The sequence below is a fragment of the Ranitomeya imitator genome, unplaced genomic scaffold, assembly GCF_032444005.1.
Source record: "Ranitomeya imitator isolate aRanImi1 unplaced genomic scaffold, aRanImi1.pri SCAFFOLD_1164, whole genome shotgun sequence".
In the NCBI taxonomy this organism is placed as follows: domain Eukaryota; kingdom Metazoa; phylum Chordata; class Amphibia; order Anura; family Dendrobatidae; genus Ranitomeya; species Ranitomeya imitator.
The window spans coordinates 1-22,257 of NW_027194376.1; the positions used below are offsets into that span (position 1 = coordinate 1).

The following is a 22,257-nucleotide window of genomic DNA, read 5'->3' on the forward strand; positions in this document are numbered from 1 at the left end:
GAAGGATCTACCCCCAGCAGCAGAGCATATAAAGCTGGAAGACCCCAGAGCTAAACACCAAGAGGTAAGGGCCATCTCTCTGCATCTCAAACCCCTTAGCATTGAACTCTATAGAATCAAAACCTATAGAATCTCCCCAGAAAACAAGCACAATATAAAATAAGCAACATGGAAAGAAATAACATTTTGGACAATGAAAATCCCAGCACTATAGCTAAGCCCCCTATAGAGGTCAGTGCCTCAGCCCCAGCAGATGGCAGGGTCTCAGGCGTCAAGGAGATAACATATCCCAGAGATCACAGGAGCATGAAAGAGAACAAGGCCATAAAACATTCCATCATCAAAGAGGAACCAGAAACTCTCTTTGCAGACTTTACTAAGAAAGAGAATAGAAAGACAAATTATCTCTTCTATAGTGAGCAGCCTGAGGCCTGGCACACAGCCTTGTGCAAATACTATAAAAACATTCTAAAAAATGGCATCAGCAGGGGCCGACAAATCAGAGTAAAAGACCCACAAAATGAGGATATCTCACTCACCATCAATCTATACCACTCTGGCATGATAGTCATACAGGGCAATGAGGACAACCTCAAGGCATTTGAGGAAATCTTCCCTCATATCAAACTCAAGGCTCAAAAATATAAAATAATAAAGCCAGCACGTAGAAAGAGTGATGGGCCCACACGTACAAAAAAGACCACCAGGGACCCCCCTGCAGCCCAAAGCCCTAATAATGCACTCCCCTCATTGGACACCCTTAGAGAATGCCTGTCTCAGCTGGAGAGGGACTTCACACTGCTTAAGGAACAGATCCAAAGACAGACAAATGACCCAACAGATGCAGAGATAACCAGACTGAAGTGTGTACTGGACTCAGCGGTGCAGGAAATCAAACATGAACTATATGAACTACGGCAAGAAAATGCTAAATTAAAAGGAGAAATAGAAAACCTAAAGAGCCAGACACCACCCCTAACACCCCTAACACAGGAGGGGAACCCAGGGAAGGAGATAGGTGGAGACACAATGAGAGCTAACAGCCACAACCACCACTAACTTAAATAACTGCCTAAATATTGAGGGCAAAAGAGAAAATAACCAAGAACCACAGGATGGGCCAGACCCAAGCACCAAACAAACCCAAAGTCTAGAACAAAAGCAGACCACAACAACAGGACAGAGCAACAAGAAGAACGTAAACAGAATCTCCCATAGGAGCAGCCAACCAACATGTCCTGATATAGTCCTGATTATAGACTCCAACGGAAAATATCTCAATACAAGGCGACTCTTCCCAGGAAAAAAGGTCTCCAAAATCCGCTGCTCAACTATAGAACAAGCAAAGGCCGTAATTGACAATCCATATTTCACCAACCCAAACCACATCATCATACATACTGGCACCAACAATCTCCAGGACCAACACCAGCAGGTAGCAGGACAATTGTGTCAGCTGGCAGAGACCACACAACAGAAGTTCCCCAGCAGCAAGATCATCCTGTCATCTCTGCTGCCAAGAAAAGATTCCTTCCAATACATCACCCAAGACGTCAACAGAGAACTAGTAGCCAAGATCAATACGATGCTAGACATCACCCTGGCACAACATCCCATCATAAACCTCCACCACCTGTATGATGACAAACATCTTAACAACCAAGTAGTCAGCCTTCTTGCCAAAGAACTTAAAGACATTGTACTCAACAGAGTCCCTGGACCAAGAACCCATACAAACCACAAACCTGTAGAAAGAGCACCAACTAACAGACCTAAAATGGAATATGCTCAACGAACTGAAAACTGCAACCTGTATGGAAAACCAGTCTATGAGAGACACAAACCATGGAAGACACCACCCTCCCCACACAGAGTGAAACAGAGCAGTGAGCTGGCAGAAATAAAGACCATGATCAGCTCCATATGCAAGAAACTCACGCGACTGGACCAATTGCCTACAACAAGTTCACCAGTCAGCAACCCAAGATGTCCTATGCAGGACAGCCCATTACAAGGTATACAGCTACACAATGTCAACGCTAATCATTAGTAGCTGGAACATCCAGGGCCTGAACACCTCAGCCTTCGGATACAAGACAAATGACCCAGACTTTAACCAAAGACTGAAAGACATTGATATACAGATCCTCCTTGAAACATGGACTAAGGCCAATAATGAATCCTATGTCCCCATCGGATACAGGGAATTCTCTGTCTCCGCCCTGAAAAACAAAAATGTCAAACAGGGCCGGAGCTCAGGAGGAATATTAGTATGGTACAAAGAAGAGCTCCATGAACATATCAGAGCAGTGAAGAGAGGAGACAGCCATATCTGGATAAGAATAAGCCGCTCCATCCTCACATCTGTGGCCGACATCTACCTCTGTGCAGTGTACGTAGCTCCTCCAGAGTCTCCATACTTCAACCCAGACAGCTTTGAGACCCTAAAGACTGAAGCTGCCCATTTCCAGACTCTTGGGAACGTTCTCATCTACGGAGACCTCAACGCAAGAACGGGAAGAGAAAGAGACTACCTGACTACTGATGGAAACATCTATATACTTGGAGCAGATACCGACTGTGACAACCCAGTACACACCGACAGGAACAGCTATGATTGCACAGTTAATAAAAGTGGCAGAATGCTGTTGAACCTATGCCGAAGCCTTGGACTTCGTATCCTCAATGGTCGCACCAAGGGAGACTCACTGGGAAGACATACCTTAAACTCCCATGTGGGCAGCAGTGTGATAGACTATGCCATCACAGATATGGACCCTACAAATATTGGCGCCCTTATAGTCACCCCACAAACACACCTGTCAGACCATAACCAACTGCTCCTATACATCAAATCCACAAAGAAACAAAAGACCGGCCTCTTTAGCCTGCCACCATCCTTCAAATGGTCCAAGATGTCGGCCCCAAAATACAAAGATGCCATCAACAGACCAGAGATCAAGGAGAAGCTCCAATGTTTCCATAATAACGTGTATGAACTCAACCCAGAAGGAGTACACCTGGCGGTAAGAGACCTTAACGACATTCTATGTGCCATGGCAGAAATGTCTGACCTGAAAAGAAGCATCAACAAGAGACCGAGTAAACAAAATCCCAACAACTGGTTTGACAAAGAATGCAAGACCATACGGAAGGCCCTAAGAATGGCCTCAAATAAAAAACACAGAGACCCCAATAACCCCACTCTGAGAGAAGCCTACCACACCGTACAACGAAATTACAAAGCCATCCTCAGAAAGAAAAAGCAAAACGACATCTCTACCAAACTCCTCCAACTCCAAGATGCCCTTGAAGACAACAAATTTTGGGAACTGTGGAATCACCTTGCATCCAACCAGAAAAGCAACAGCCTCCACATCCAGAGCGGCAACATCTGGCTCCAGTACTTCAAGGACCTCTACAATGACATCCCAAGTGAAGACCTGAACCTGGCACAAAAAGAGCTTGTGAAAAAACTGAAAGATATGGAGGAAAAGTTCAAAGATTTCCAAAATCCTCTGGATACACCAATCACACTGACAGAAATAACAGAAAGGATCACACAGATAAAAGGTAAAAAAGCCAGTGGTCCAGATGGGATCCTCCCAGAAATGCTGAAATACAGCCCTCCAGACATCCAGGCTGCGATAACAAAACTATTTAATATTGTACTGCAGGCCGGCTGCTTCCCCAAAAACTGGAACCAAGGCCTCATAACCCCTATACACAAAAATGGGGACAAGTACGACCCAGCAAACTACCGAGGGATATGTGTCAGCAGCAACCTGGGTAAACTCTTCAACTGCATCCTGAACAAGAGGATCCTCACCTTCCTCACCGAGCACAACGTCCTCAGCAAGAGCCAAGCAGGGTTCATGCCAAACCACCGCACCACTGACCACATCTACACTCTGCACAGCCTCATCAAGAGCCACGTCCACAATACAAAGAACGGGAAGATATACTGTGTGGCACCCAGGACTATTCCTAAAATTGCTGGGGAGCGGAATAGGAGGCAAAACATATGATGTCATCCGAAGCTCCTACACAGAGAACAGTTGCAGTGTGAAGGTGAACGGAAGGAGGACGGCCTATTTCCAACAAAGTCGAGGAGTGAGACAGGGCTGCAGCCTCAGTCCAACACTCTTTAACATCTACATCAATGAGCTGGCAGTGGCCCTAGAGTCCTCCTCAGCACCAGGACTCACCCTCCATGACACCCAGGTGAAATTTCTGCTGTACGCAGACGACCTCGTGCTGTTATCACCAACTGAGAAAGGCCTCCAAGATCATCTGAAAATCCTAGAGACCTTCAGCAGCATATGGGCACTGCCAATCAACGAGAAAAAAACTAATATCATGGTGTTCCAGAAAAGAAAGCAGAAACCCACTGGCAATCCTACCTTTATGATAGACAACCGTCCACTTACTGAAACCAACAGGTACACCTACCTGGGCCTAGAACTCAGCCAGTCAGGGAGCTTCAAGCAAGCCATAGAGTCACTGAAAGACAAGGCATCCAAAGCCTTCTATGCCATCAGAAGGCGTCTGTACCACCTCAAGGCACCAGTAACCGTATGGCTAAAAATTTTTGACTCTATCATTGCCCCAATTCTTCTATACGGTAGTGAGGTCTGGGGCCCAGTCTCATACCCAAACTGGTCAAAGTGGGACGCTGGGCCGACAGAAATATTCCACCTAGAGTTCTGCAAGCATCTTCTCCAAGTCCATCGGAGCACATCAGAGAGAGAGAGAGAGAGAGAGAGAGAGAGAGAGAGAGAGAGAGAGAGAGAGAGAGAGAGAGAGAGAGAGAGAGAGAGAGAGAGAGAGAGAGAGAGAGAGAGAGAGAGAGAGAGAGAGAGAGAGAGAGAGAGAGAGAGACTTAAAAACCACTTATCATTCAACCGACTAAATAGCGCAGCTGGGTGCCCCGATGCATGATGATGTGATGAGCTTCATAGTTACTACTGTTTTTCCCTTAAAAAAATTTATTGTAAGAGAGGCTAATTTTTTTCTTTTTAAATATACTGTTAATTTTTGAGGTTTCTCTTTTTTTCAAATTTTGTGAGGATGTAAAATCACTACATGGCAGAAATAAACCATCACATACATAGAAAATTGATGGAGGAGATGAAGATGGCTATTTAGTGATTGCAAAATTTCCAAAAGCAGCTAATTTAAAGCTTCCTACAGAATCCATAAGATGCCGTGACCCGGATTCGAACCGGGGTTGCTGCTGCCACAACGCAGAGTACTAACCACTATACGATCACGGCAACATCCTCGAGCCAGGTAGGAGTCGAACCTACAATCTTCTGATCCGTAGTCAGACGCGTTATCCATTGCGCCACTGGCCCTGATGAAAAAGGTTGCTTTTATATGCACCATATTGCTAAAGCAAAATAAAACCTTCAACAGGCTGTCATCGCCACATGAGTCTTTCTTTTCTTGCCAATCCACTCACCAGCAGAAACTAATTTTGTGCTATCTAAAATTCATGCTAGAGACTGAATAAGTTCCATCTTCCTGAATTCATGTGTGAGGATTCCATTTTTCTCACATTTTGTGAGAAAGCGAAATCACAAGTTGGCAGTTAAAAGAAATCATGCGAAATTGAAGTTTGCTGTATATTTCCTGAAACAAAAGAAATCTTATGCCTGCAACAGAGTGACATTGCCATAAGTGCTTTATTTTCTGCCAATCAAATGCAAAACTCAAGCTAAGCAGTTTTGCATGATCCGGAACTTATGCTTGAAACACAATAATTATATATGATTTTGCATCTGTATGTGAGATTTAATTTTAGCTAATATTACTATTTCAAAAGTATCCAGCGAAACGAGTACCAAGAGAGAGAGAGAGAGAGAGAGAGAGAGAGAGATAAAACCACCTATCATTCAACTGACTAAATAGCGCAGCTGGGTGCCCCGATGCATGATGATGTGATGAGCTTGATAGTTACTACACGATCGCGATGTGCCGGCGGTGCAGGGAAGCTTCCCGCAGGGAGGGGGCTCCCTGCGTGCTTCCCTGAGACCCCCGCAGCAACGCGATATGATCGCGTTGCTCCGGGGGTCTCTCACCTCCTCCCTGCAGCAAGTCCCGGATCCAAGATGGCCGCAGATCCGGGTCCTGCAGGAAGGGAGGTGGCTTACCAAGTGCCTGCTCAGAGCAGGCACTTGGTAACGCTGCAGTGCTGTTTGACAGATCGGTGATCTGTCAGAGTGCTGTGCAAACTGGCAGATCACCAATCTGTATTGTCCTCCCCTGGGACAAAGTAAAAAAGTAAAAAAAAATTTTTTACAAGTGTGCACAAAAAAAAAAAAAATATTATTCCTATAAATACATTTCTTTATCCAAATAAAAAAAACAAAACAATAAAAGTACACATATTTAGTATCGCCGCGTCCGTAACGACCCGACCTATAAAACTGGCCCACTAGTTAACCCCTTCAGTAAACACCGTAAGAAAAAAAAAAAACGAGGCAAAAAACAACGCTTTATTATCATACTGCCGAACAAAAAGTGGAATAACACGCGATCAAAAAGACAGATATATATAACCATGGTACCTCTGAAAGCGTCATCTTGTCGCGCAAAAAATGAGCCGCCATACAGCATCATCAGCAAAAAAATAAAAAAGTTATAGTCCTCAGAATAAAGTGATGCAAAATAATTATTTTTTCTATAAAATAGTTTTTATCGTATAAAAGCGCCAAAACATAAAAAAATGATATAAATGAGGTGTCGCTGTAATCGTACTGACCCGAAGAATAAAACTGCTTTATCAATTTTACCAAACGCGGAACGGTATAAACGCCTCCCCCAAAACAAATTCATGAATAGCTGGTTTTTGCTAATTCTGCCTCACAAAAATCGGAATAAAAAGCGATCAAAAAATGTCACGTGCCCGAAAGTGTTACCAATAAAAACGTCAACTCGTCCCGCAAAAAACAAGACCTCACATGACTCTGTGGACTCAAATATGGAAAAATTATAGCTCTCAAAATGTGGTAACGCAAAAAATATTTTTTGCAATAAAAAGCGTCTTTCAGTAAGTGACGGCTGCCAATCATAAAAATCCGCTAAAAAACCCGCTATAAAAGTAAATCAAACCCCCCTTCATTACCCCCTTAGTTAGGGAAAAATAAAAAAAATTTAAAAAATGTATTTATTTCCATTTTCCCATTAGGGTTAGGGCTAGGGCTAGGGCTAGGGCTAGGGTTAGGGCTAGGGTTAGAGTTAGGGTTAGGGTTAGGGCTAGGGTTAGGGCTAGGCTTAGGGTTAGGGCTAGGGTTAGGGTTAGGGCTAGGGTTAGGGCTAGGGTTAGGGTTAGGGCTAGGGTTAGGGCTAGGGTTAGGGTTAGGGTTAGGGCTAGGGTTAGGGCTAGGGTTAGGGCTAGGGTTAGGGTTAGGGCTAGGGTTAGGGCTAGGGTTAAGGCTACAGTTAGGGTTAAGGCTACATTTAGGGTTAAGGCTACAGTTAGGGTTAAGGCTACAGTTAGGGTTAAGGCTACAGTTAGGGTTGGGGCTAAAGTTAGGGTTAGGGTTTGGATTACATTTGCGGTTGGGATTAGGATTAGGGGTGTGTCTGGGTTAGAGGTGTGGTTAGGGTTACTGTTGGAATTAGGGTTAGGGGTGTGTTTGGATTAGGGTTTCAGTTATAATTGGGGGGTTTCCACTGTTTAGACACATCAGGGGCTCTCCAAACGCGACATGGCGTCCGATCTCAATTCCAGCCAATTCTGCGTTGAAAAAGTAAAACAGTGCTCCTTCCCTTCCGAGCTCTCCCGTGTGCCCAAACAGGAGTTTACCCCAACATATGGGGTATCAGCGTACTCAGGACAAATTGGACAACAACTTTTGGGGTCCAATTTCTCCTGTTACCCTCGAGAAAATACAAAACTGGGGGCTAAAAAATAATTTTGGGGGGAATTTTTTTTTTTATTTTCACGGCTCTGCGTTAGAAACTGTAGTGAAACACTTGGGGGCTCAAAGTTCTCACAACACATCTAGATAAGTTCCTTGGGGGGTCTAGTTTCCAATATGGGGTCATTTGTGGGGGGTTTCTACTGTTTAGGTACATTAGGGGCTCTGCCAACGCAATGTGACGCCTGCAGGCCATTCCATCTAAGTCTGTATTTCAAATGGCGCTCCTTCCCTTCCGAGACTTCCCATGCGCCCAAACGGTGGTTCCTCCCCACATATGGGGTATCAGCGCACTCAGGACAAATTGCACAACAAATTTTGGGGTCCAATTTCTCCTGTTACCCTCGGGAAAATACAAAACTGGGGGCTAAAAAATAATATTTGTGGGAAAAAATTTTAGTTTTATTTTTACGGCTCTGCATTATAAACTTCTGTGAAGCTCTTGGTGGGTCAAAGTGCTCACCACACATCTAGATAAGTTCCTTAGGGGGTCTGTTGTGAATTCTGTGGCAGAGCTCCCTCCTGTGGTCACAAGTGGTACTTCGGCTGATTCTCTCTGTGAGCTTCCGTTGGTGGAGAGTGGTACTGCGGCTTCTGAGTTTCCTTCCTCAGGTGATGTGGTGAAGTCGTTTGGTGCTGCTCTATTTAACTCCACCTAGTGCTTTGATCCTGGCCTCCAGTCAATGTTCTAGTATTGGACCTGTTTCCTCCTGGATCGTTCCTGTGGCCTGCTGCTCTGCATAGCTAAGTTCCGCTTTTGCTATTTGTTTGCTGTTTTTTTTACTGTCCAGCTTGCTTATTTGTTTTTCTTGCTTGCTGGAAGCTCTGGGACGCAGAGGGTGTACCTCCGTGCCGTTAGTTCGGTACGGAGGGTCTTTTTGCCCCCTTTGCGTGGTTGTTTGTAGGGTTTTGTGTTGACCGCAAAGTTACCTTTCCTATCCTCGCTCTGTTCAGAAAGTCGGGCCTCACTTTGCTAAATCTATTTCATCTCTACGTTTGTCTTTTCATCTTAACTCACAGTCATTATATGTGGGGGCTGCCTTTTCCTTTGGGGTATTTCTCTGAGGCAAGGTAGGCTTATTTTCTATCTTTAGGCTAGCTAGTTTCTCAGGCTGTGCCGAGTTGCATAGGGAGCGTTAGGCGCAATCCACGGCTGCTTCTAGTGTGGTTGGAGAGGATTAGGGATTGCGGTCAGCAGAGTTCCCACGTCTCAGAGCTCATTCTATGTTTTTGGGTTATTGTCAGGTCACTGTATGTGCTCTGACTTCTATGTCCATTGTGGTACTGAATTACCAGATCATAACAGTACTGGAGGCCCAAAGTACTAATGATTCTCAATAGAGGAAAAAAGAAGTTCTGAGACCATTTTTTTTTCTGTGCACTGTGTTTTGCCTTTTTTTTTCCCTAGACATTTGGGTGGTTCAGGACACAGGTGTAGCGATGGACATTAAAGGTCTGTCTTCATGTGTGGATCAGCTCATGGCAAGAGTACAAAATATTCAAGACTTTGTGGTTCAGAATTCTATGTTAGAACCAAGAATTCCTATTCCTGATTTGTTTTTTGGAGATAGAACTAAATTTCTGAGTTTCAAAAATAATTGTAAACTATTTCTGGCTTTGAAACCTCGCTCCTCTGGTGACCCAGTTCAACAAGTTAGGATCATTATTTCTTTTTTACGTGGCGATCCTCAGGACTGGGCATTTTCTCTTGCATCAGGAGATCCTGCATTAAGTAATATCGATGCGTTTTTCCTGGCGCTCGGATTGCTGTACGATGAACCTAATTCAGTGGATCAGGCAGAGAAAAATTTGCTGGCTCTGTGTCAGGGTCAGGATGAGATAGAGGTATATTGTCAGAAATTTAGAAAGTGGTCCGTACTCACTCAATGGAATGAAGGTGCGCTCGCAGCTATTTTCAGAAAGGGTCTCTCTGAAGCCCTTAACCCCTTTACCCCCAAGGGTGGTTTGCACGTCAATGACCAGGCCAATTTTTACAATTCTGACCACTGTCCCTTTATGAGGTTATAACTCCGAAACGCTTCAACGGATCCTGGTGATTCTGACATTGTTTTCTCATGACATATTGTACTTCAAGATAGTGGTAAAATTTCTTTGATAGTACCTGCGTTTATTTGTGAAAAAACGGAAATTTGGCGAAAATTTTGAAAATTTCGCAATTTTCAAACTTTGAATTTTTATGCAATTAAATCACAGAGATATGTCACACAAAATACTTAATTAGTAACATTTCCCACATGTCTCCTTTACATCAGCATAATTTTGGAACCAAATATTGTTTTTGTTAGGGAGTTATAAGGGTTAAAAGTTGACCAGCAATTTCTCATTTTTACAACACCATTTTTTTTTAGGGACCACGTCTCATTTGAAGTCATTTTGAGGGGTCTATATGATAGAAAATGCCCAAGTGTGACACCATTCTAAAAACTGCACCCCTCAAGGTGCTCAAAACCACATTCAAGAAGTTTATTAACCCTTCAGGTGTTTAATAGGAATTTTTTGAATGTTTAAATAAAAATGAACATTTAACTTTTTTACACAAAAAATTTACTTCAGCTCCAATTTGTTTTATTTTACCAAGGGTAACAGGAGAAAATGGACCCCAAGAGTTGTTGTCCAATTTGTCCTGAGTACGCTGATACCCCATATGTGGCAGTAAACCACTGTTTGGGCGCATGGGAGAGCTCGGAAGGGAAAGAGCGCCGTTTGACTTTTCAATGCAAAATTGACAGGAATTGAGATGGGACGCCATGTTGCGTTTGGAGAGCCACTGATGTGCCTAAACATTGAAACCCCCCACAAGTGACACCATTTTGGAAAGTAGACCCCCTAAGGAACTTATCTGGATGTGTGGTGAGCACTTTGACCCACCAAGTGCTTCACAGAAGTTTATAATGCAGAACCGTAAAAATAAAAAATCATATTTTTTCACAAAAATTATATTTTTGCCCCCAATTTTTTATTTTTCCAAGGGTAAGAGAAGAAATTGGACCTCAAAAGTTGTTGTCCAATTTGTCCTGAGTACGCTGATACCCCATATGTGGCAGTAAACCACTGTTTGGGCGCATGGGAGAGCTCGGAAGGGAAGGAGCGCCGTTTGACTTTTCAATGCAAAATGGACAGGAATTGAGATGGGACGCCATGTTGCGTTTGGAGAGCCACTGATGTGCCTAAACATTGAAACCCCCCACAAGTGACACCATTTTGGAAAGTAGACCCCCTAAGGAACTTATCTGGAATTGTGGTGAGCACTTTGACCCACCAAGTGCTTCACAGAAGTTTATAATGCAGAACCGTAAAAATAAAAAATCATATTTTTTCACAAAAATTATATTTTTGCCCCCAATTTTTTATTTTTCCAAGGGTAAGAGAAGAAATTGGACCTCAAAAGTTGTTGTCCAATTTGTCCTGAGTACGCTGATACCCCATATGTGGCAGTAAACCACTGTTTGGGCGCATGGGAGAGCTCGGAAGGGAAGGAGCGCCGTTTGACTTTTCAATGCAAAATTGACAGGAATTGAGATGGGACGCCATGTTGCGTTTGGAGAGCCACTGATGTGCCTAAACATTGAAACCCCCCACAAGTGACACCATTTTGGAAAGTAGACCCCCTAAGGAACTTATCTGGATGTGTGGTGAGCACTTTGACCCACCAAGGGCTTCACAGAAGTTTATAATGCAGAGCCATAAAAATAAAACAAAATGTTTTTCCCACAAAAATTATTTTTTAGCCCCCAGTTTTGTATTTTCCCAAGGGTAACAGGAGAAATTGGACCCCAAAAGTTGTTGTCCAATTTGTCCTGAGTACGCTGATACCCCATATGTGAGGGGGAACCACCGTTTGGGCGCATGGGAGGGCTCGGAAGGGAAGGAGCGCTATTTGGAATGCAGACTTAGATGGAATGGTCTGCAGGCGTCACATTGCGTTTGCAGAGCCCCTAATGTACCTAAACAGTAGAAACCCCCCACAAGTGACACCATTTTGGAAAGTAGACCCCCTAAGGATCTCATCTTGATGTGTTGTGAGAGCTTTGAACCCCCAAGTATTTCACTACAGTTTATAACGCAGAGCCGTGCAAATAAAAAAAATTTTTTTTTTTCCACAAAAATTATATTTTAGCCCCCAGTTTTGTATTTTTCCAAGGTTACCAGGAGAAATTGGACCCTAAATGTTGTTGTCCAATTTGTCCTGAGTACGCTGATACCTGATATGTGGGGGGGAACCACCGTTTGGGCGCATGGGAGGGCTCGGAAGGGAAGGAGCATCATTTGGAATGCAGACTTAGATGGATTGGTCTGCAGGCGTCAGATTGCGTTTGCAGAGCCCCTAATGTACCTAAACAGTAGAAACCCCCCACAAGTGACCCCATATTGGAAACTAGACCCCTCAATGAACTTATCTAGATGTGTTGTGAGAACTTTGAACCCCCAAGTGTTTCACTACAGTTTATAACGCAGAGCCGTGAAAATAAAAAATCTTTTTGTTTTCCCACAAAAATTATTTTTAGCCCCCAGTTTTGTATTTTCCCAAGGGTAACAGGAGAAATTGGTCCACAAAAGTTGTTGTCCAATTTGTCCTGAGTACGCTGATACCCCATATGTGAGGGTAAACCCCTGTTTGGGCACACGGGAGAGCTCGGAAGGGAAGGAGCACTGTTTTACTTTTTCAACGCAGAATTGGCTGGAATTGAGATCGGACGCCATGTCGTGTTTGGAGAGCCCCTGATGTGCCGAAACAGTGGAAACCCCCCAATTATAACTGAAACCCTAATCTAAACACACCCCTAACCCTAATTCCAACGGTAACCCTAACCACACCTCTAACCCTGACACACCCCTAACCCTAATCCCAACCCTATTCCCAACTGTAAATGTAATCTAAACCTTAACCCTAACTTTAGCCCCAACCCTAACTGTAGCCCCAACCCTAACCCTAGCCCTAACCCTAACCCTAGCCCTAATCCTAGCCCTAACCCTAGCCCTAACCCTAGCCCTAACCCTAGCCCTAACCCTAGCCCTAACCCTAACCCTAACCCTAACCCTAGCCCTAACCCTAGCCCTAACCCTAGCCCTAACCCTAGCCCTAATCCTAACCCTAACCCTAACCCTAACCCTAACCCTAGCCCTAACCCTAACCCTAGCCCTAACCCTAGCCCTAACCCTAGCCCTAATGGGAAAATGGAAATAAATACATTTTTTTTATTTTTCCCTAACTAAGGGGGTGATGAAGCGGGGTTTGATTTACTTTTATAGCGAGTTTTTTAGCGGATTTTTATGATTGGCAGCCGTCACACACTGAAAGACGCTTTTTATTGCAAAAAATATTTTTTGCAATACCACATTTTGAGAGCTATAATTTTTCCATATTTTGGTCCACAGAGTCATGTGAGGTCTTGTTTTTTGCGGGACGAGTTGACGTTTTTACTGAAAACATTTTCGGGCACGTGACATTTTTTGATCGCTTTTTATTCTGATTTTTGTGAGGAAGAATGACCAAAAACCAGCTATTCATGAATTTCTATTGGGGGAAGCGTTTATACCGTTCCGCGTTTGGTAAAATTGATAAATCAGTTTTATTCTTCGGGTCAGTACGATTACAGCGATACCTCATTTATATCATTTTTTTATGGTTTGGCGCTTTTATACGATAAAAACTATTTTACAGAAAAAATAATTATTTTTGCATCGCTTTATTCTCAGGACTATAACTTTTTTATTTTTTTGCTGATGATGCTGTATGGCGGCTCGTTTTTTGCGAGACAATATGACGCTTTCAGCAGTACCATGGTTGTTTATATCTGTCCTTTTGATCGCGTGTTATTCCACTTTTTGTTCGGCGGTATGATAATAAAGCGTTGTTTTTTGCCTCGTTTTTTTTTTTTTTTTCTTACGGTGTTTACTGAAGGGGTTAACTAGTGGGACAGTTTTATAGGTCGGGTCGTTACGGACGCGGCGATACTAAATATGTGTACTTTTATTGTTTTTTTTTTTATTTAGATGAAGAAATGTATTTATGGGAATAATATTTTTTTTTTTCATTATTTTGGAATATTTTTTTTTTTTTTTTTTTACACATTTAGAAATTTTTTTGTCCCAGGGGGGGACATCACAGATCAGTGATCTGACAGTTTGCACAGCACTCTGTCAGATCACTGATCTGACATGCAGCGCTGCAGCCTTCACAGTGCCTGCTCTGAGCAGGCTCTGTGAAGCCACCTCCCTCCCTGCAGGACCCGGATCCGCGGCCATCTTGGATCCGGGGCTGGAGGGAGCAGGGAGGGAGGTGAGACCCTCGCAGCAACGCGATCACATCGCGTTGCTGCGGGGGGCTCAGGGAAGCCCGCAGGGAGCCCCCTCCCTGCGCGGTGCTTCCCTGCACCGCCGGCACATCGCGATCATGTTTGATCGCGGTGTGCCAGGGGTTAATGTGCCGGGGGCGGTCCGTGACCGCTCCTGGCACATAGTGCCGGATGTCAGCTGCGATAAGCAGCTGACACCCGGCCGCGATCGGCTATGACGTACTATCCCGTCCAGGGTCAGATAAGCCCAGGGCACCTCGACGGGATAGTACGTCTAAGGTCACAGAGGGGTTAAAGATGTCATGGTGGGATTTCCTATGCCTGCTGGTCTGAATGAGTCTATGTCTTTGGCCATTCAGATCGGTCGACGCTTGCGTGAGCGTAAATCTGTGCACCATTTGGCGGTATTATCTGAGCATAAACCTGAGCCTATGCAGTGCGATAGGACTTTGACCAGAGTTGAACAGCAAGAACACAGATGTCTGAATGGGCTGTGTTTCTACTGTGGTGATTCCACTCATGCTATCTCTGATTGTCCTAAGCGCACTATCGGTTCGCTAGGTCTGCCACCATTGGTACGGTACAGTCAAAATTTCTTTTGTCCGTTACCTTGATCTGCTCTTTGTCATCTTCTTCTTTCATGGCATTTGTGGATTCAGGCGCTGCCCTGAATTTGATGGACTTGGAGTATGCTAGGCGTTGTGGGTTTTTCTTGGAGCCCTTGGAGTGTCCTATTCCATTGAGAGGAACTGATGCTACGCCTTTGGCCAAGAATAAGCCTCAGTACTGGACCCAGCTGACCATGTGCATGGCTCCTGCACATCAGTAGGTTATTCGCTTTCTGGTTTTGCATAATCTGCATGATGTGGTCGTGTTGGGGTTGCCATGGCTACAAGTCCATAATCCAGTATTAGATTGGAAATCCATGTGTGTGTCCAGCTGGGGTTGTCAGGGGGTACATGGTGATGTCCCATTTCTGTCTATTTCGTCATCCACCCCTTCTGAGGTTCCAGAGTTCTTGTCTGATTACCGGGATGTATTTGATGAGCCCAAGTCCGATACCCTACCTCCGCATAGGGATTGTGATTGTGCTATCGATTTGATTCCTGGTAGTAAATTCCCAAAGGGTCGACTGTTTAATTTATCTGTGCCTGAGCACGCCGCTATGCGGAGTTTCGTGAAGGAGTCCTTGGAGAAGGGGCATATTCGCCCGTCATCGTCGCCATTGGGAGCAGGGTTCTTTTTTGTGGCCAAGAAGGATGGTTCGCTGAGACCTTGTATAGATTACCGCCTTCTAAATAAGATCACGGTTAAATTTCAGTACCCCTTGCCGTTGTTATCTGATTTGTTTGCTCGGATTAAGGGGGCTAGTTGGTTCACCAAGATAGATCTTCGTGGTGCGTATAATCTTGTGCGTATTAAGCGAGGCGATGAATGGAAAACTGCATTTAATACGCCCGAGGGCCATTTTGAGTATCTAGTAATGCCATTCGGACTTGCCAATGCTCCATCAGTGTTTCAGTCCTTTATGCATGACATCTTCCGAGAGTACCTGGATAAATTCCTGATTGTGTACTTGGATGACATTTTGATCTTCTCGGATGATTGGGAGTCTCATGTGAAGCAGGTCAGAACGGTGTTTCAGGTCCTGCGTGCTAATTCTTTGTTTGTGAAGGGATCAAAGTGTCTCTTTGGTGTTCAGAAGGTTTCATTTTTGGGGTTCATCTTTTCCCCTTCTACTATCGAGATGGACCCTGTTAAGGTCCAAGCCATCCATGCTTGGACTCAGCCGACATCTCTGAAAAGTCTGCAAAAGTTCCTGGGCTTTGCTAATTTTTATCGTCGCTTCATCTGCAATTTTTCTAGTATTGCTAAACCATTGACCGATTTGACCAAGAAGGGTGCTGATGTGGTCAATTGGTCTTCTGCTGCTGTGGAAGCTTTTCAAGAGTTGAAGCGTCGTTTTTCTTCTGCCCCTGTGTTGTGTCAACCAGATGTTTCGCTTCCATTCCAGGTCGAGGTTGATGCTTCTGAGATTGGAGCAGGGGCTGTTTTGTCGCAGAGAAGTTCTGATTGCTCGGTGATGAAACCATGCGCCTTCTTTTCCAGGAAGTTTTCGCCTGCTGAGCGAAATTATGATGTTGGCAATCGAGAGTTGCTGGCCATGAAGTGGGCATTCGAGGAGTGGCATCATTGGCTTGAAGGAGCTAAGCATCGCGTGGTGGTCTTGACTGATCATAAGAACTTGACTTATCTCGAGTCTGCCAAGCGGTTGAATCCTAGACAGGCTCGTTGGTCACTGTTTTTTGCCCGTTTTGACTTTGTGATTTCGTACCTTCCGGGCTCTAAAAATGTGAAGGCGGATGCTCTGTCTAGGAGTAATTGTGTCTGCCATCTCCCCTGATTTGCGGCGGGTGCTGCAAAAATTTCAGGCTAATAAACCTGATCGTTGCCCAGCGGAGAAACTGTTTGTCCCTGATAGGTGGACGAATATAGTTATCTCTGAGGTTCATTGTTCGGTGTTGGCTGGTCATCCTGGAATCTTTGGTACCAGAGAGTTAGTGGCTAGATCCTTTTGGTGGCCATCTCTGTCGCGGGATGTGCATTCTTTTGTGCAGTCCTGTGGGATTTGTGCTCGGGCTAAGCCCTGCTGTTCTCGTGCCAGTGGGTTGCTTTTGCCCTTGCCGGTCCCGAAGAGGCCTTGGACACATATCTCTATGGATTTTATTTCAGATCTTCCCGTCTCTCAAAAAATGTCAGTCATTTGGGTGGTTTGTGATCGCTTCTCTAAGATGGTCCATTTGGTACCCTTGTCTAAATTACCTTCCTCCTCTGATTTGGTGCCATTGTTCTTCCAGCATGTGGTTCGTTTACATGGCATTCCAGAGAATATCGTTTCTGACAGAGGTTCCCAGTTTGTTTCGAGGTTTTGGCGAGCCTTTTGTGCTAGGATGGGCATTGACTTGTCTTTTTCCTCGGCTTTCCATCCTCAGACTAATGGCCAGACCGAACGAACCAATCAGACCTTGGAAACATATCTGAGATGCTTTGTTTCTGCTGATCAGGATGACTGGGTGTCCTTTTTGCCTTTGGCTGAGTTCGCCCTTAATAATCGGGTCAGCTCGGCTACCTTGGTTTCGCCGTTTTTCTGCAACTCTGGGTTCCATCCTCGTTTCTCTTCAGGGCAGGTTGAGTCTTCGGACTGTCCTGGTGTGGATACTGTGGTGGACAGGTTGCAGCAGATTTGGACTCATGTAGTGGACAATTTGACCTTGTCCCAGGAGAAGGCTCAACGTTTCGCTAATCGCAGACGCTGTGTGGGTCCCCGACTTTGTGTTGGGGATTTGGTTTGGTTATCTTCTCGTCATATTCCTATGAAGGTTTCCTCTCCTAAGTTTAAACCTCGTTTCATTGGTCCGTATAGGATTTCTGAGGTTCTTAATCCTGTGTCTTTTCGTCTGACCCTTCCAGATTCTTTTTCCATTCATAACGTATTCCATAGGTCATTGTTGTGGAGATACGTGGCACCTATGGTTCCATCTGTTGATCCTCCTGCCCGGTTTTGGTGGAGGGGGAGTTGGAGTATATTGTGGAGAAGATTTTGGATTCTCGTGTTTCAAGACGGAAACTCCAGTATCTGGTTAAGTGGAAGGGTTATGCTCAGGAAGATAATTCCTGGGTCTTTGCCTCTGATGTCCATACTCCCGATCTTGTTCGTGCCTTTCATATGGCTCATCCTGGTCATCCTGGGGGCTCTGATGAGGGTTCGGTGACCCCTCCTCAAGGGGGGGTACTGTTGTGAATTCTGTGGCAGAGCTCCCTCCTGTGGTCACAAGTGGTACTTCGGCTGATTCTCTCTGTGAGCTTCCGTTGGTGGAGGAGAGTGGTACTGCGGCTTCTGAGTTTCCTTCCTCAGGTGATGTGGTGAAGTCGTTAGGTGCTGCTCTATTTAACTCCACCTAGTGCTTTGATCCTGGCCTCCAGTCAATGTTCTAGTATTGGACCTGTTTCCTCCTGGATCGTTCCTGTGGCCTGCTGCTCTGCATAGCTAAGTTCCGCTTTTGCTATTTGTTTGCTGTTTTTTTTTCTGTCCAGCTTGCTTATTTGTTTTTCTTGCTTGCTGGAAGCTCTGGGACGCAGAGGGTGTACCTCCGTGCCGTTAGTTCGGTACGGAGGGTCTTTTTGCCCCCTTTGCGTGGTTGTTTGTAGGGTTTTGTGTTGACCGCAAAGTTACCTTTCCTATCCTCGCTCTGTTCAGAAAGTCGGGCCTCACTTTGCTAAATCTATTTCATCTCTACGTTTGTCTTTTCATCTTAACTCACAGTCATTATATGTGGGGGCTGCCTTTTCCTTTGGGGTATTTCTCTGAGGCAAGTTAGGCTTATTTTCTATCTTCAGGCTAGCTAGTTTCTCAGGCTGTGCCGAGTTGCATAGGGAGCGTTAGGCGCAATCCACGGCTGCCTCTAGTGTGGTTGGAGAGGATTAGGGATTGCGGTCAGCAGAGTTCCCACGTCTCAGAGCTCGTTCTATGTTTTTGGGTTATTGTCAGGTCACTGTATGTGCTCTGACTTCTATGTCCATTGTGGTACTGAATTACCAGATCATAACAGGGGTCTACTTTCCAAAATGGTGTCACTTGTGGGGGGTTTCAATATTTAGGCACATCAGTGGCTCTCCAAACGCAACATGGCGTCTCATCTCAATTCCTGTGAATTTTGCATTGAAAAGTCAAACGGCGCTCCTTCCCTTCCGAGCTCTCCCATGCGCCCAAACAGTGGTTTACCCCCACATATGGGGTATCAGCGTACTCAGGACAAATTGTACAACAACTTTTTGGTTCCAATTTCTTCTCTTACCCTTGGGAAAATAAAAAATTGGGGGCGAAAAAATAATTTTTGTGAAAAAAAAAATATTTTTTATTTTTGCGGTTCTGCATTATAAACTTCTGTGAAGCACTTGGTTGGTCAAAGTGCTCCCCACACCTCTAGATAAGTTCCTTAGGGGGTCTATTTTCCAAAATGGTGTCACTTGTGGGGTGTTTCAATGTTTAGGCACATCAGTGGCTCTCCAAGCGCAACATGGCGTCCCATCTCAATTCCAGTCAATTTTGCATTAAAAAGTCAAATGGCGCTCCTTCGCTTCCAAGCTCTGTCATGCGCCCAAACAGTGGTTTACCTCCATTTATGGGGTATCGGCGTACTCAGGACAAATTGTACAACAAGGTTTAGTGTCCATTTTCTCCTGTAACTCTTGGCAAAATAAAACAAATTGGAGCTGAATTAAATTTTTTGTGAAAAAAAGTTAAATGTTAATTTTTATTTAAACATTCCAAAAATTCCTGTGAAACACCTGAAGGTTTAATAAACTTCTTGAATGTGGTTTTGAGAACCTTGAGGGGTGCAGTTTTTAGAATGGTGTCACACTTGGGTATTTTCTATCATATAGTCCCCTCAAAATGACTTCAAATGAGATGTGGTCCCTAAAATAAAATGGTGTTGTAAAAATGAGAAATTGCTGGTCAACTTTTAACCCTTATAACTCCCTAACAAAAAAAAATTTTGGTTCCAAAATTGTGCTGATGTAAAGTAGACATGTGGGAAATGTTACTTATTAAGTATTTTGTGTGACATATCTCTGTGATTTAATTGCATAAAAATTCAAAGTTGGAAAATTGCGAAATTTTCAAAATTTTCACCATGTATCCATTTTTTTCACAAATAAATGCAGGTAATATCAAATAAATTTTACCACTATCATGAAGTACAATATGTCACGAGAAAACATTGTCAGAATCACCGGGATCCGTTGAAGCGTTCCAGAGTTATAACCTCATAAATGGACAGTGGTCAGAATTGTAATAATTGGCCCGGTCCATAACGTGCAAACCACCCTTGGGGGTAAAGGGGTTAAATATACTGTTAATTTTTGAGGTTTCTCTTTTTTTTCAAATTTTGTGAGGATGTAAAATCGCTATATGGCAGAAATAAACCATCACATACATAGAGAATTGATGGAGGAGATGAAGATGGCTATTTAGTGATTGCAAAATTTCCAAAAGCAGCTAATTTAAAGCTTCCTACAGAATCCATAAGATGCCGTGACCTGGATTCGAACAGGGGTTGCTGCGGCCACAACGCAGAGTACTAACCACTATACCATCACGGCAACATCCTCGAGCCAGGTAGGAGTCGAACCTACAATCTTCTGATCCGTAGTCAGACGCGTTATCCGTTGCGCCACTGGCCCTGATGAAAAAGGATGCTTTTTTATGCACCATATTGCTAAAGCAAAATAAAACCTTCAACAGGCTATCATCGCCACATGAGTCTTAATTTTCTTGCCAATCCACTCACCAGCAGAAACTAATTTTGTGCTATCTGAAATTCATGCTTGAGACTGAAGAATTTCCATCTTCCTGAATTCATGTGTGAGGATTAGTGTTGAGCATTCCGATACCGCAAGTATCGGGTATCGGCCGATATTTGCGGTATCGGAATTCCGATACTGAATTCCGATACTTCCCGCGTATCGGATACCGGAATCGGAAGTTCCCAGAATTCAAATTGAACGCAGCAGCCAATGAGGAATGAATGAAAGTGTGGGCACATCCTGTTTAGCATGGTGGGCATGTAAGTACTGGCAAGGCTGGGATTGGCTGCTGAAATGATGTCACTCTGCACTATAAAAAAGCGCTGCCGCCATTTTGCGCTCACTCTGCTGTGATTTCAGTTAGGGACAGGACGCTGTGTTCTAACTGAGGGCCAGTTGAGCTAGCTAATTGCTTTATTTTCCTTTCCAAAGGCTAATTTAGCAAAACGCTGTGTGTTCTTCACTGTTCACCTTGCTCTTGCCTTGCAGCGCTGTTTTAACAGCGTTCTGCAAGGTCTCTGTGTGTGTGTGTGTGTGCAGCTCACTCTGTAGTCTGTGTGCAGCCATATACCCGGTTGTATTCAGCTCAGGGGGGGTTCACACTGCCTCACACAGTTGTTCTTTTTTGCTCTTAGTGCAGCCTGCTGCACATTTTTTCTCAAATTTCCTATTAGTGTTTTTCCACCAGTCTCCAGCTCTATTGTGGAAAAACACTACATAGGATAACCTAGAGGGGGGTTTTTGGGCCTTGCAGCGCCGTTTACGGCTGTCTGCACGGTCTCCGTGTGAGCCCAGCTCGCCCTGTAGTCTGTGTGCAGCCATAGCCGGTTGGATTCAGCTCAGGGTTCGTTACTGGCTCATACCTTGAGAAAAATTTTCCTTTTTTTCAAATAGTGCAGCCTGTTTAAAATTTGAAAAAAAAAATTCCTATTAGTGTCTTTCCACTCGTATCCAGCTAAATAGTGGAAAAACACTATATAGGATAACCTAGAGGAGGGTTTTTTGGCCTTGCAGCGCCGTTTACGGCTGTCTGCACGGTCTCCGTGTGAGCCCAGCTCGCCCTGTAGTCTGTGTGCAGCCATAGCCGGTTGGATTCAGCTCAGGGTTCGTTACTGGCTCATACCTTGAGAAAAATTTTCCTTTTTTTCAAATAGTGCAGCCTGTTTAAAATTTGAAAAAAAAAAAAATTCCTATTAGTGTCTTTCCACTAGTCTCCAGCTCAATTGTGGAAAAACACTACATAGGATAACCTAGAGGTTTTTTTGGGGGCCTTGCAGCGCCGTTTACGGCTGTCTGCACGGTCTCTGTGTGAGCGCAGCTCGCCCTGTAGTCTGTGTGCAGCCATAGCCGGTTGGATTCAGCTCAGGGTGCGTTACTGCCTCATACCTTGAAAAACAATTTCCTTTTTTTCAAATAGTGCAGCCAGTTTAAAATTTGAAAAAAAAAATTCCTATTAGTGTCTTTCCACTTGTATCCAGCTAAATAGTGGAAAAACACTATATAGGATAACCTAGAGGAGGGTTTCTTGGCCTTGCAGCGCCGTTTACGGCTGTCTGCACGGTCTCCGTGTGATTTAAACTAGCTCTGTAGCCCGATCTGCACCAAAAAAAAGGTTAAGTTCACCAAACACAACTTACACTTGT

General features: G+C 44.3%; 2 non-coding genes across 2 annotated transcripts; both read right to left on the reverse strand.

Annotated features, from left to right (window-relative positions):
* Positions 1-5,284: 5,284 nt before the first annotated feature.
* Positions 5,285-5,357, reverse strand: TRNAR-ACG (transfer RNA arginine (anticodon ACG)). Its single transcript has one exon. It is a non-coding gene; the product is annotated as a tRNA-Arg (tRNA).
* Positions 5,358-20,418: 15,061 nt separating this feature from the next.
* Positions 20,419-20,491, reverse strand: TRNAR-ACG (transfer RNA arginine (anticodon ACG)). The gene has a single exon. It is a non-coding gene; the product is annotated as a tRNA-Arg (tRNA).
* Positions 20,492-22,257: the final 1,766 nt, after the last annotated feature.